The sequence below is a fragment of the Heterodontus francisci genome, chromosome 34 (genome assembly GCF_036365525.1).
Source record: "Heterodontus francisci isolate sHetFra1 chromosome 34, sHetFra1.hap1, whole genome shotgun sequence".
Classification (NCBI taxonomy): Eukaryota; Metazoa; Chordata; class Chondrichthyes; order Heterodontiformes; family Heterodontidae; genus Heterodontus; species Heterodontus francisci.
Genome location: NC_090404.1, coordinates 5,196,483 through 5,209,328, shown reverse-complemented (window position 1 = coordinate 5,209,328; position 12,846 = coordinate 5,196,483). Strand labels below are relative to the sequence as shown.

Here is a 12,846-nt window from a genome sequence, read left to right as displayed (position 1 = left end):
ATTCCTTAGGATTAGGTCCAGTACCGCCCCTTCTCTTGTGGGACTTTCTACGTACTGGCTCAAAAAGTTGTCTTGTATGCATTTTAAGAATTCCACCCCCTTTCAGCCTTTTGCACTAAGACTATCCCAGTTGATATTAGGCAAGTTGAAATCCCCTACTATTATTACCTATTATTTTTACACCTCTCCTGAGATTTGCCTACATATCTGTTCCTCTATCTTTCCCTGACTATTTGGAGGTCTGTAGCACATGCCCAGCCAAGTGATTGCCCCCCTTTTGTAGTTCTACCCATATGGCCTCATTTGAGGAACCTTCTAAGATATCATCCCTCCTCACTGCAGTAATTGACTCCTTGATCAACAGTGCAATACCACCTCCTCTTTTATCCCCTCCCCTATCACGCTTGAAGATTCTATACCCTGGAATATTGAGTTTCTAGTCCTGCCCCTCCCTCAGCCATGTCTCTGTGATAGCAATAATATCATAATCCCATGTGCTGATCAATACCCTCAATTCATCTGCCTTATTAGTATTGAAGTATATGCAATCCAGCCTTGCATTTTTCACTTGTAACTTAACAGGTCTATATTTGCTCTGCCTTCCAGACTGACTCAGTTTCTCTTCTATATTTGGCTGTGCCTCACCCCCTACTGTACCTCCACTCTGTATCCCATCCCCCTGCCAAATTAGTTTAACCGCCCCCCCCCCCCCCCCCCACCACCCCCAACAGCACTAGCAAACCTCCCAGCAAGGATGTTGGTCCCTTTCCGGTTCGGGTGGCACAGGGAGTAATCCAGAGATTACAACCTTTTGAGGTCCTGCTTTTTAATCTGCTACAGAATATAATTCATTATTTGTAATACAGCTGTTACATTCCACTTATTTGACTTTGACGGAAAGGAGGGACGCCTGGGCGACCAGTCAAAGAAGGCTGTGTACTATTGGTTAACCACATGGGTTACATGGAGTCAATCGGAATTTAAGATTCTCGAATGGAAAATTCCCCGACTGCAGCTCTCCAATCGCGCTTTATTTACACAGTCTCCAATGCTAGTATATCCTTCCTTAAAGACAGGGACCAAAACTATACGCAGTACTCCAGGTGTGGCCTCACCAACACCCTGTACAGTTGTAACAAGACTTCCCTATTTTTAAACTCTAACCCCCTAGCAATAAAGGCCAAACTTCCATTTGCCTTCTTAATTACTTGCTGCACCTGCATGCTAACTTTTTGTGTTTCATGTACAAGAACACCCAGATCCCTCTGTACTGCAATATTTTGTAGTCTTTCTCCATCTAAATAATAATCTGCCTTTATATTCTTCCTGTCAAAGTGGATTACCTCACACTTTCCCACATTGAACTCCATCTGCCAAGTTTTTGCCCACTCACTTAACCTATCTATATCCCTTTGCAGAGCCTTTGTGTCCTCATCACAACATGCCTTCCCACCTATTTTTGTATTGTCAGCAAATCTGGATGCACCACACTCTGTCCCTTCCTCCAAGTCATTAATATAGATAGTAAATAGTTGAGGCCCTAGGACCAATCCTTGTGGCACCCCACTAGTTACGGCTTTCCAACCTGAAAAAGACACATTGATCCCGACTCTCTGCCTTCTGTGTGTTAGCCAGTCCTCAATCCATGCCAACACATTACCCCCAATACCCTGAGCTTTTATTTTGTGCAATAACCTTTTATGTGACACCTTATCAAATGCCTTCTGAAAATCCAAATACACTACATCTACCGGTTCCCCTTTATCCACTCTGCTTGTTATATCAGTTGCCACGTAGGCTCAAAGGAGAAAAGGGATATAAAAGAATAGATATTGAACATGAGAAGCAGCACGAAAAACCCGGAGAAAGAAAGAAGTGAATCATCAGTCAACAGAACACAGCAAGAGAAAGAGACCGAGCCACAGTCACTCAGAGGGCAGCTGCCGAGGTTCTGAGGATCACACTGTGACTATTGTCTTGGTTAAGCATTATTTCTTTGCACTGAATGTAAACTACTTGGTAAATCTACTACACTTATATCCAAAGTATGCCTGTACCCTTACTGGTTTGTTGTAATGACAGACAAGTCACACTTGTTGGATTAAATTGAATCCTGAAATTGGCAAGAAGGCCACAACGTGATTGACTCTTAACTGCCCTCTGAAATGGTCTAGCAAGTCACTCAGTTCAAGGGCATTCAGGGATGGGCAACAAATGCTGGCCTGCCAGCAACACCCACATCCCATGAAAGAAGATAAAAAATGGACTGTGATGTGTTATCTTGTTGACTCTACATATTGAATCTTGTGGTTCCAGACACCAGATAATCAAGCTCACATCAACAGATTGTCTTTTACTGACTTTATTAACAGCACTGCAATAATACAGACAGAGTATAGTTACCCGATCCGGAGAACAGAGATAATACAGTGGATTCAGAGCTCTCCTCTCCCCAGATCTGATCGAACAAGCTGCAGCTACACTGGTGATATTTATATTTAACCTGCTCACTTCATTTGTGATCTGACCCTGATCAAACCATAACCACAAGGATATCTGTGCATTGCTTTGACTGTGAGCACAAGTCTGTGTCACTATTAGACACAGATACTGTTTCCTTGTTTCACATCTCAACGCAAAAAAACATCTCTTTACACATCCACTTTCTACACAATTGCAGCAGACATGAGCAAGGATGTGAGGCTCATTAATTTATACGCACCTTTCATAACAGTAAAGGTTACACTGGGACAAAGTTCAGTTATTTTCCATTACAGGTAAAATACAGAGCAGTCCAGCAGCACACTGGCAGCTTAACAGAGTCTCATCAGCCTGCAGGCTCCAGTTAAATATATAGTGGATTTAAATTTAAACCAAGTTTGCAAGTGTGATGCTCTATTCACACATCAAAGGTGAGAGAGATGCAGTGGGACACACACTAAGTCCAGTAGCTGAAAGTGATTAACAGACTGGGTTTTGTGTTTAGTGTTCCAAGTTGTGATATTGATACTTTCCCTGGATCCCAAGGCTAGGAGAGGCACGCTGGAAAGTATGGGGAGCTGGGACTTGTCTATAAGAGTACCCAAAGGTATGTCAACTGAAATAATCTAGAGTTTGAAAGGAGAAAAGACCCAAAAATGGATCAGTCACTAACACGACGTCAACTTGTCTCCTCTTATCCTGGAGAAATATAGAACAGGACACACTGCATTTCCACTAAAACTATTTCATTTGACAGAGATCCAGAATATTAAACTCCAGCCCAGTTAGAGGGGTTATTAACATCTGCAGAAACAAAGGATGTGATTAACAGCAGAATCCAACCCAGGCAGTCACATGTGAACTCGCTGGTGAATCAGTAAGTGAGATGATCGAGTGAATCTTTTCCCACACATGGAGCAGGTAAGTGGTCTCTCTGCAGTCTGAACTCACTGGTGTTCAATCAGGCAAGTTGATTGTCTGAAGCTCTTCTCACAGTGAGAGCAACTGAATGCTCTCTCGTCAGTGTGAACAAGCTGGGGTTTAATTAGATCTGGTGAGATTTTAAAGTGGTTCCCACAGTCTGAACATTTAAAAGGCCATTCGTTAATGTGAACTCGCTGGTCTAACTGAATGCTGGAGGACACAGTGAATCCCTTCCCACACACGGAGCAGGTGAACGGCCTCTCCCCAGTGTAACTGCAGTGATGAGCTTCCAGCTGGGATGGAGAAATGAATCCCTTCTCACAGGCCCCACATTTCCACTGTTTCTCTGTGGTGCAGGCGTCCTAGTGACTCTCCAAGTTGTATTGACAATCTGAGTTCTTTTTGCCCTCAGTCTGGTTCAGTAAATATACCGAGTCAGATGTGTAGGTAAAATCAATTACTTTATTTGCGCAGTCGCCGGCGGACTTACTCTGATACAGCGGCACTGACTCCACCAGAGTCTGTCGGATCCACCAGAGTAAGTGTCTGTTCGTGATACAGATACTACTGTTTATACATTAAGATTCATGCTACACCTCCTTGTTTAACCAATCAGTGCAGTACAATTCAACTTCAACCACGAGATAACATGCAGTACATCTGTTATTGAGGTTAACAATACACTCCTTTCTTAATACCTACTTGTTACTAACATAATATTGTTTTGCACCAGTAAGATAAAAGAAAGCAGACAAGCAAGATAATTTAGCAGAAAGGAGAGAAGTCAGCAACAAACATTCTAGTCTCACTCCCTAAATCCATCATGAGTTCTGTCTCTACCTTGTGACAGGTAATTGCGGCGCATCCTGCTATCTTATCAAGTTTGCATTCCTGAGTGCTTCATGCAGTCTGCAGTTACATCAAGCAGTGGTCGTATACGAAGATAAGAGGGGCCCTTCATTCCTTATTCTCACTCACACAGGGATGGACAGCATTTGATTCACAGGAGTCCATTTGTTCCAAACCACAGGGAGCCACACAATCAGGCCATAAAAGAACAGATGTCCTTGTAATTACTGGTGTCGGCTAGTCTTTACAATCTCACACTCTCAGCCTTTACTTTTAACTATTTCATTGTGGTTTCTGCCACTTTAAAATCATACTATCAAAGCTCAGCAAAGCTACTATTCCTAACTTGGCTAAATTTCCCATTAAGCATAGTGCCATGTCTTTCTGCTCATTTCCACAGTATGACCTGTTCAAACCTCGTCAGCACACAGAACATGTGTACAGTTTCTCCCCACTGTGAATGGGGGCAAGATTTCTCAGGCTGTGTAACTGGATAAAACTCTTTCCACAGTCAGTTCACTGGAACACTCTCACTCGGGTGTGTGTGTCTCGGTGCTTTTCCAGTCACATTGATGTTTGAAATCTTTTCCCACGGACAGAAGAGACAAACAAACATTTCTCCTTCCACATTCAAAGGCTGGTGATATTCAGGTCCTGATGAATCGAGTGACCCTGTTAGCTCTTGACGTGATCTTTGGTTTGAGTTTCCCATCTGAAAATCTTCCCTTTCTAATCCCCTGCAAAAGGAGTTTACAAAAGTCAGCACTGTAAGTACAGGATAGAAATTCAGAACAGGGAATTCTATTTTTATGGAACGTTCTTTCCTCTCTCATTTCCTAAAGCTGTAAATCCCCATCCCACACTCTCTCCCTCTTTCCTATGCTGAAATCCAAACCCATCGCACCATCTCTAACATTTTACCTGTCAGACAACTTTTCTATCCTCCCCTGAAGATGCTGACTCTGGCTGGGTGTATGTGCTTTCTCCCCCTTCTCCAAAACTGTGGTCCTCCCTGTCTATTGTAATATCTCCCAGTTATAGGGATGGTCTCTCCCTGATCACTGTCCATTCTCTCTTATACAGACACTCCCTGATTCTCACTATTTGACAGAATTGTACAGCACAGAAGGAGGTTGTTCAGTCCATTCTGCCTGTGCTGGTTCTCTGAAACAGCAATCCAACTAGTCCCATTCCTCCTGGCTTTCCCCAGAGCCTTGGAAAGTTCCACTTTGAATTTCTTTTTATCTAGTTCTCTTTTGAAAGTTATTATTGAGTCTGATTCCTCTGCCCTTTCAGGCAGTGCATTCCAAATCAGAACAACTCATTGCCTCAAATCATTTCTCCTACCCCCAACCCACCCCTGCCAATTTTGAAAAATGAATTTACATCTTTGTGCTCTGGTGACCGACTGTTCTGCCCCTCTCTACTCTATTAAACCTCAGAATTTTGAACACCTCTATTAAATCTCCCAATAACCTTCTCTGCTCTCAGGAGAACTGAAACCCCTCATCGCTGGTATCATTCTAGTAAATCTCCTCTACACCATCTCCCTGGCCTTGATGTCCTTGCCAAAGCCTGGTGCCCATTACTCTAGCTGAGATTTAACCCGTGATTTATAAAGGTTTAACTTTTGTTCTCCTTGTGTCTGCTTTTTAAACAGCTTTATCACTTTGCAGAATGAGGGAATTGTTACAGAGCAGAAGCAAGGCCACACTCGGCCCATTGTGTCAGCATCGGCTCTCCGAAAGAGAAATTCAAGTTTCCCTCATTGCATAAAACACATTTCCCTGACCGGGAATCGAACCCGGGCCGCGGCGGTGAAAGCGCCGAATCCTAACCACTAGACCACCAGGGATTTACATGCAGCTAGTCAGAGATGTGTATACATACATCTCCAGGTCTGCCTGATCCTGCAGTCCATTTAAAATTGTACCGTTTAGTTTATTTTGCCTGTCCTCAATCTTCCTTTCAAAATACATCTTGCTTTTATTAGCCCACCTGCTGGAAATGCGCTCTGCCCCAATCCCCCCCACCCCCCCCCAAAACAGCCGGCTGCGCATGCTCAGCTTACACCGCAAGCCCGGGTGATTGACGACCACTCTGGACCAATAGTCAGAGGAGGGGCGGGACAGGAGGACGCTCCAACCAATCGGAGTGAGCGCGGGGCGTGGCTGGCGGCATGGACTAGGTTGGTTCCCCATTGGGTCTCTAGCTTCGCCTCCTCTTTCTATTGGCCTGGAGCGCCCGTCAATCACCCGGGTATTGTGAGCTGACAGGTGAAAGGTCGCTGGTGGGAGTGAGTTGGTTCCTAAACCCCTGGAGGGGCGGGGTTTATAAAGAGAGAAATAAAAGCAAAATACTGCGGATGCTGGAAATCAAAACAAGAAATGCTAGAACCACTCAGCAGCTCTGGCAACATCGGTGGAAAGAGAAGCAGAGTTAACGTCAGAAGGGTCATTGAAAGAAGGAGCACCCAGAGAAAACCCACACAGACACAGGGAGAACTTGCAAACTCCACAGAGGCAGTACCCAGAATTGAATCTAGGTCGCTGGAGCTGTGAGGCTGCAGTGCTAACCACTACGCCACTGTGCCACCCGATCTATTCTGCCCAGAGCCCCTCCTCATGATCTTCAATACCTCTATCAAATCACCTCTCAGCTTTCAAAGAAAATAGCCCCAATCTATCTGCGTAACTGAAGTTCCTCATTCTGGAACCATTGTTTTCTGTACTCTCTCCAATGCCTTCACAACTTTCCTTAAGTGCGGCGCACAGAACTCGACGCAATACTCCAGCTGAGGCCGAACTAGTGTCTTATACAAGTTCAACATAACGTCCTTGCTCTTGTACTCTGATCCCCTCCTAATAAAGCCTCGGATACTGTATAAAAGCAAAATACTGCGGATGCTGGAAATCTGAAACAAAAACAAGAAATGCTGGAATCACTCAGCAGGTCTGACAGCATCTGTGGAAAGAGAAGCAGAGTTAACGTTTCGGGTCAGTGACCCTTCTTCGGCAGCGCCCCAGCTTGTGTCACTTTGGCTCAGTTGGTAGCAGTCTCACCTCTGAGTCATAAACTTCTGGGCTTAAGTCTCACTCCAGGCTTGAGCACAAAAATCAAGGCTGGCAGTGCAGTATTGAGGGAATGCTGCACTACTGAAGGTGCTGGCTTTCAGATGAGATGTTAAACTGAAGCCTGTCTGCCTCCTTCGGCGGATGTAAAAGATCTAATGGGACTATTCTAAAGAAGAGCAGGGGTGTTATCCCTAGTGTTTTGGACAATATTTATTCCTTAATCAACATCACAAAAGCAGATTATCTGGCCATTATCACATTGCTGTTTGTGGGAGCTTGCTGTGCGTAAATTGCCTGCCATGCTTCCTACATTACAATAGTGACTACACTTCAAAAGCACTTCACTGGCTGTAAAGCACTTTGAGACGTCTGATGGTCATGAAATGTACTATATAAATACAATTCTTTACTTTTTGCACCAAATTTCAGTGAAATCTGGTCACTTACCAAGCGGGAAACCGTGGAAATGTGGGGACTGTGGAAAAGAATTCAGTTATAAATCAGAACTCCAAACACATCGACACAGTCACACTGGGGAGGGGGTCGTTCACCTGCTTCGTGTGTGGGAAGGGATTCAGTCAGTCATCCACCCTGCTGAGACACCAGTGAGTTCACAAGTGACTGCAGGGGTTGAATTCTGCTGTTAATGCTGTTGCTAATCATATGCAACAACAACTTGCTTTCATGTAGTGCTTCTACCTTAGTAAAAGATCCCAAGGAGAAATATCAAACAAAATTTGACAATGAGCCACACAAAGGGAAATTTGGGCAGATGATCAAAGCATAGTCAAAAAAAGTAAATTCTAAGGAGCATCTTAAAAGAGAAGAAAGAGGGACAGAGGCAGAGAGGTTTAGGGAGGGAACTCCCGAGCTTAGGGACTAAGCAGCTGAAAGCACGGCCACCAATGATGGAGCAAACAAAATAGAGGATGCAAAAGAGTCCAGATTGGAAGAGAGCAGACATCTCAAGAGTTGTGGGGCTGGACGAGATTACAGAGACAGGGAGAGGTGAGGCCCTGCAGTGATTGAAAATAAGGCTGAGAACCTGTTGTTTGACCGGGAGCCAATGTAGGTCAGCGAGCACAGGGACGGTAGGTGAACAGGATTTGGTGTGTTTTAGGACGCAGCAGCAAAACTTTGGATGACCTCGAGTTTACAGAGGATAGAATGTGGGAGGATGGTCAGGAGTACATTGGAATAGTCAAGTGTAGAGGTAACAAAGGCACAGGTGAGGTTTTCAGCAGCAGATGAGTTGAGGCAGGGGCAGAGTTGGGCAATGGTACAGAGGTGGAAATAGGCAGTCTTAGTGATGGCAAAGTGGTTGGAAGCTCATCTCGGAATCAAATATGACACCAAATTTGTAAAAAGTCTGGTTTAGTCTCAGACAGTTACCAGGGAGAGGAATGGAGTTGGTCACTAGGGAGTGAAAACAATAGCTTCAGTCATCCAAATATTTAATTAAAGGAAATTTATGCTCATGCACCACTGACTATCAGGCAAATAGTCTGATAATTCAGCAAAAGCGAAGGAGGTGAGAGTTGGTGGTGAGGTAAAGCTGGGTGTCATTAGTGTATATATGGAAACTGATGATGTGTTTGACAGATGATGTCACCAAGGGGCATGTTGATGTGAAATAAGAGAGATCCACGGATAGATCCTTGTGCGATACTAGAGGTAACGGTGTGGGAGTGGGAAGAGGTCATTGCAGATGATACTCTGTCTATGATTAGTAGATAAGAAAGGAACCAGGACAGTGAAGTCACACCCAGCTGGACAACACTGGAAAGGTGTTGGAGTTGGATGGTGTGGTCAATCACATCAAAGGCTGCAGACAGGTCGAGAAGGATAAGGAGGGATAGTTTACCTTTGTCCAAGTCACATAGGAGTCATTTGTGACTTTGATCGGAGTCGTTTTGGGATTGTGGTACGGGCCGGAAATCTGACTGGAGGTATTGAAACATGGAATTTCTGGAGAAATGGGAATGGATTTGGGAGACCGCAAAACCTTCAAGGACTTTGGAGAGGAAACGGAGGTTGGAGATGGGGCTTTAGTTTGCAAGAATGGTGGGGTCAAGGGTTGTTCTTTTGAGGATGGGGTGATGATAGCAGATTTAGAGAGAGGGACAGTACTTGAAGAGAGAGACAACCATTAACAATATCAGTGGCCATGCAGATGTTGTATGTTCAGCAGTTTAGTGGGACTAGGGTCCAGGGAGCAGGAGGTGGGGCTCATGGACAAGGTGAACTCAGAGATGGAAAGAGGGGAGATAGCAGAGAAACTAGAGAAAGATGTGAGTTCAGGTCTTGGGCAAAGGGAAACTTTAGAGGCTTCGGTGTATGAACACCTAATCTGTACTAATGCTTTGTCTTTCAACACACCATTAACATATTGTTTGCCTTTGCTCCATGACCTTTTGGTCAGCAATGTGGCCTGGTCCAATCTCGACCTCTTTTGTTATCTCTTGCCCCACCCCCACCTCACCTACTTATAACCTGTGACTTTTCTAATATTTGTCAGTTCCGAAGAAGGGTCACTGACCCGAAACGTTAACTCTGCTTCTCTTTTCACAGATGCTGCCAGACCTGCTGAGTGGTTCCAGCATTTCTTGTTTTTATTTCAGATTTCCAGCATCCACAGTATTTTGCTTTTATTAAACTTTAGAGGCAGTTTGGTGAACCAGTAGAAGGGAGGGAAGCAACAGAGGCAGCTGATTGGATGGTCTCAAACTTAGTGTGCATTCACTGGTGTGTCAGCAGGTGGGATGACGGAGTGAATCCCTTCCCATCGACAATGCAGGTGAATGGCCTGTCCTTGGTGTGAACTCGTTGGTGTGTCAGCAAGTTGGCTGTATCAGTGAATCCCTTCCCACACATGGAGCAGGTGAACAATCTCTCCCCTGTGTGGCTGCGTCAATGAGTTTCCAGCTCATATGGGTAAATCGAATCCCTTCCCACAGTCCCCACATTTACACCATTTCTCCCTGGTGTGACTGCACTTGTGTTACAGCAGGTGACATGAATGGTTGAAGCTTCGTCCAATCACAGAACACGTGTACAGTTTCTCCCCGCTGTGAATGGTGCTTTTTGCTTCCACATTCAAAAAACAATGATATTCAGGTTATGACAATTTGGTCAACTCTGTCAGATCCTGGTGTGATATTTGAGTTTCCTGGCTACAAATCTTTCCCTTCTAATACCCTATGAAATTGATTTAAAACAGAACAAAGGGAGTGAGAGAGATTCCACATAAACACAAAGACAGGGTGTGAAATTGAGCTGGATGAATCTGGTAATTTGTGGGGCCGGCACGAGGGACAAGTGACCATGAAAGCTGCTGGAATGTCGTAAAAACCCAACTAGTTCACTAGTGTCCTCGGGGAAGGGGACCTGCCACCCGGCCTGGGCCTACAAAAGACTCTATGAGAGGGGAGAGAGTGAGGGGGGATAAGAGTGAAGAAGAGGGACTTCATACGACTGCAACTCATCCAGTACTTAGACAGAACCTCCCAAACCCGTAACTTCCACCAGTGAGAAAGACAAGGAAAGTGGGTACATGGGAAACCATCAGCTCCAAGTTCCCCTCCAAGACACTCACCATCCTGACTTGGACATATATTGCCATTCCTTCATCCTCACTGGGTCAAAATTCATAAAGGAAGCAAGAGAGGAAATAGCAGAAGGTCTGACCATTATTTTCCAGTCCTCGCTGGATACAGGTGTGGTAAAGGAGGATTGGAGAACTGCTAACGTTGTACCTCTGTTTAAAAGGGGAGCGAAGGATAAACTGAATAATTACAGGCCAGTCAATCTAACCTCAGTAGTGGGCTAATTATTGGAACCTATTCTGAGAGACAGGATAAACTGTCACTTAGAGAGGCACACTAATCTGCATGGATTTGTTAAGGGGAGATCTTGTTTGACCAACTTGACCGAATTTTTTGAAGAGGTAACAAGGAAGATAGATGAGGGTAGTGCAGTTGATGTGGTCTACATGGATTTTAGCAAGGCTTTTGACAAGGTCCCACATGACAAACTGGTTAAAAAAATAAAATCCCATGGGATCCAGGGAAATGCAGCAAGGTGGATACAAAAATTGCCCTGTGGCAGGAAATAAAGGGTAATTGTTGACAAGTGTTTTAGTGACTGGAGGGCTGTTTCCAGTGGCGTTCCACAGGGTTCAGTACAGGGTCCCCTGCTTTTTATCAAGAAGTTTGTAGATGACGCAAAGATTGGCCATGTGGTAGATAGCGAGGAGGATAGCTGTAGGCTGCAGGAAGATATTGATGGTCAGGTCAGATGGACAGAAAAGTGGCAAATGGAATTCAACCTGGAGAAGTGTGAGGTGATGCATTTGGGGAGGTCAAACAAGGCAAAGGAATACACGATTAATGGGAAAATACTGAGAAGTGTAGAGGATGTGAGGGACCTTGGAGTGAATGCCCACAGATTCCTGAAGGTAGCAGGACAGGTCAATAAGATGGTTAAGAAGGCATATGGAATCCTTTCCTTTATTAGCCGAGGAATAGAATATATGAACAGGGAGGTTATGCTGGAACTGTATAACTCATTGGTTAGGCCACAACTTGAGTACTGTGTGCAGTTCTGGTCACCTCATTACAGAAAGGATGTAATTGTACTAGAGAGGGTACAGAGGAGATTTACGAGGATGTTGCCAGGACTGGAAAAATGCAGCTATGAGGAAAGATTGGGTAGGCTGGGGTTGTTCTCCTTGGAACAGAGAAGGCTGAGCGGCTATCTAATTGAAATGTACAAAACTTTGAGGGGCCTGGATAGAATGGAGGTAGCAGAGAGGTCAGTGACTAGGGGGCACAGATTTAAAGTCATCGGTAGAAAGATCAAAGGGTAGATGAGGAAAAATGTTTTCACCCAGAGGGTGATGGGGGTCTGGAACTCACTGCCTGAAAAGGTAGTTGAGGCAGAAACCCTCAGCTCATTCAAAAGGAGTCTGGATATCCACCTCAAGCGCCGTAATCTGCAGGGCTATGGACCAAATGCTGGAAGGTGCGATTAGAATAGGTGGATCGTTTCTCGGCCAGCACAGACACGATGGGCCAAGTGTCCTCTTTCTGTGCCTTAAACGTTCTATGATTCTTTCTACGAAAATCCTGCAGCTTCTTGCATTGTGGGTGTACCTTCACCACACAGACTGCAGCGGTTCAAGAAGGTGGACCACCATCACCTTCTCAAAGAGCAACTGGGGATTGACAATATAGACTGGCCTTGCTAGCAATGCCCACATCATAAGAATTATCTTTTTAAAATCTGTATTTATAATGAATTAAAAGGCTCTGCAGAAAATACTTGTTCCCAAATCAAGATTCTTTGCCATTGTTGGGACAGACTCTGTTTAACAACCTAATCTCTCCGAGAATCTCCCTCCCTTATCACACTCACATCAGAAATTGTTGAGGCAGCTGGGTTAAATCCAGAAGCTTCTCCTCCATCTCCACTCCAGTTCAAACTGATGCAACAACAAAGACCTACACAGGAGGCCAGG

The 12,846-nt window shown here is 44.7% G+C and overlaps 1 non-coding gene across 1 annotated transcript; it reads right to left on the bottom strand.

Moving 5' to 3' along the window:
* Window positions 1-6,037: 6,037 nt before the first annotated feature.
* Window positions 6,038-6,109, bottom strand: trnae-uuc (transfer RNA glutamic acid (anticodon UUC)). Its single transcript has one exon. It is a non-coding gene; the product is annotated as a tRNA-Glu (tRNA).
* Between the last annotated feature and the right edge of the window lie 6,737 nt (window positions 6,110-12,846).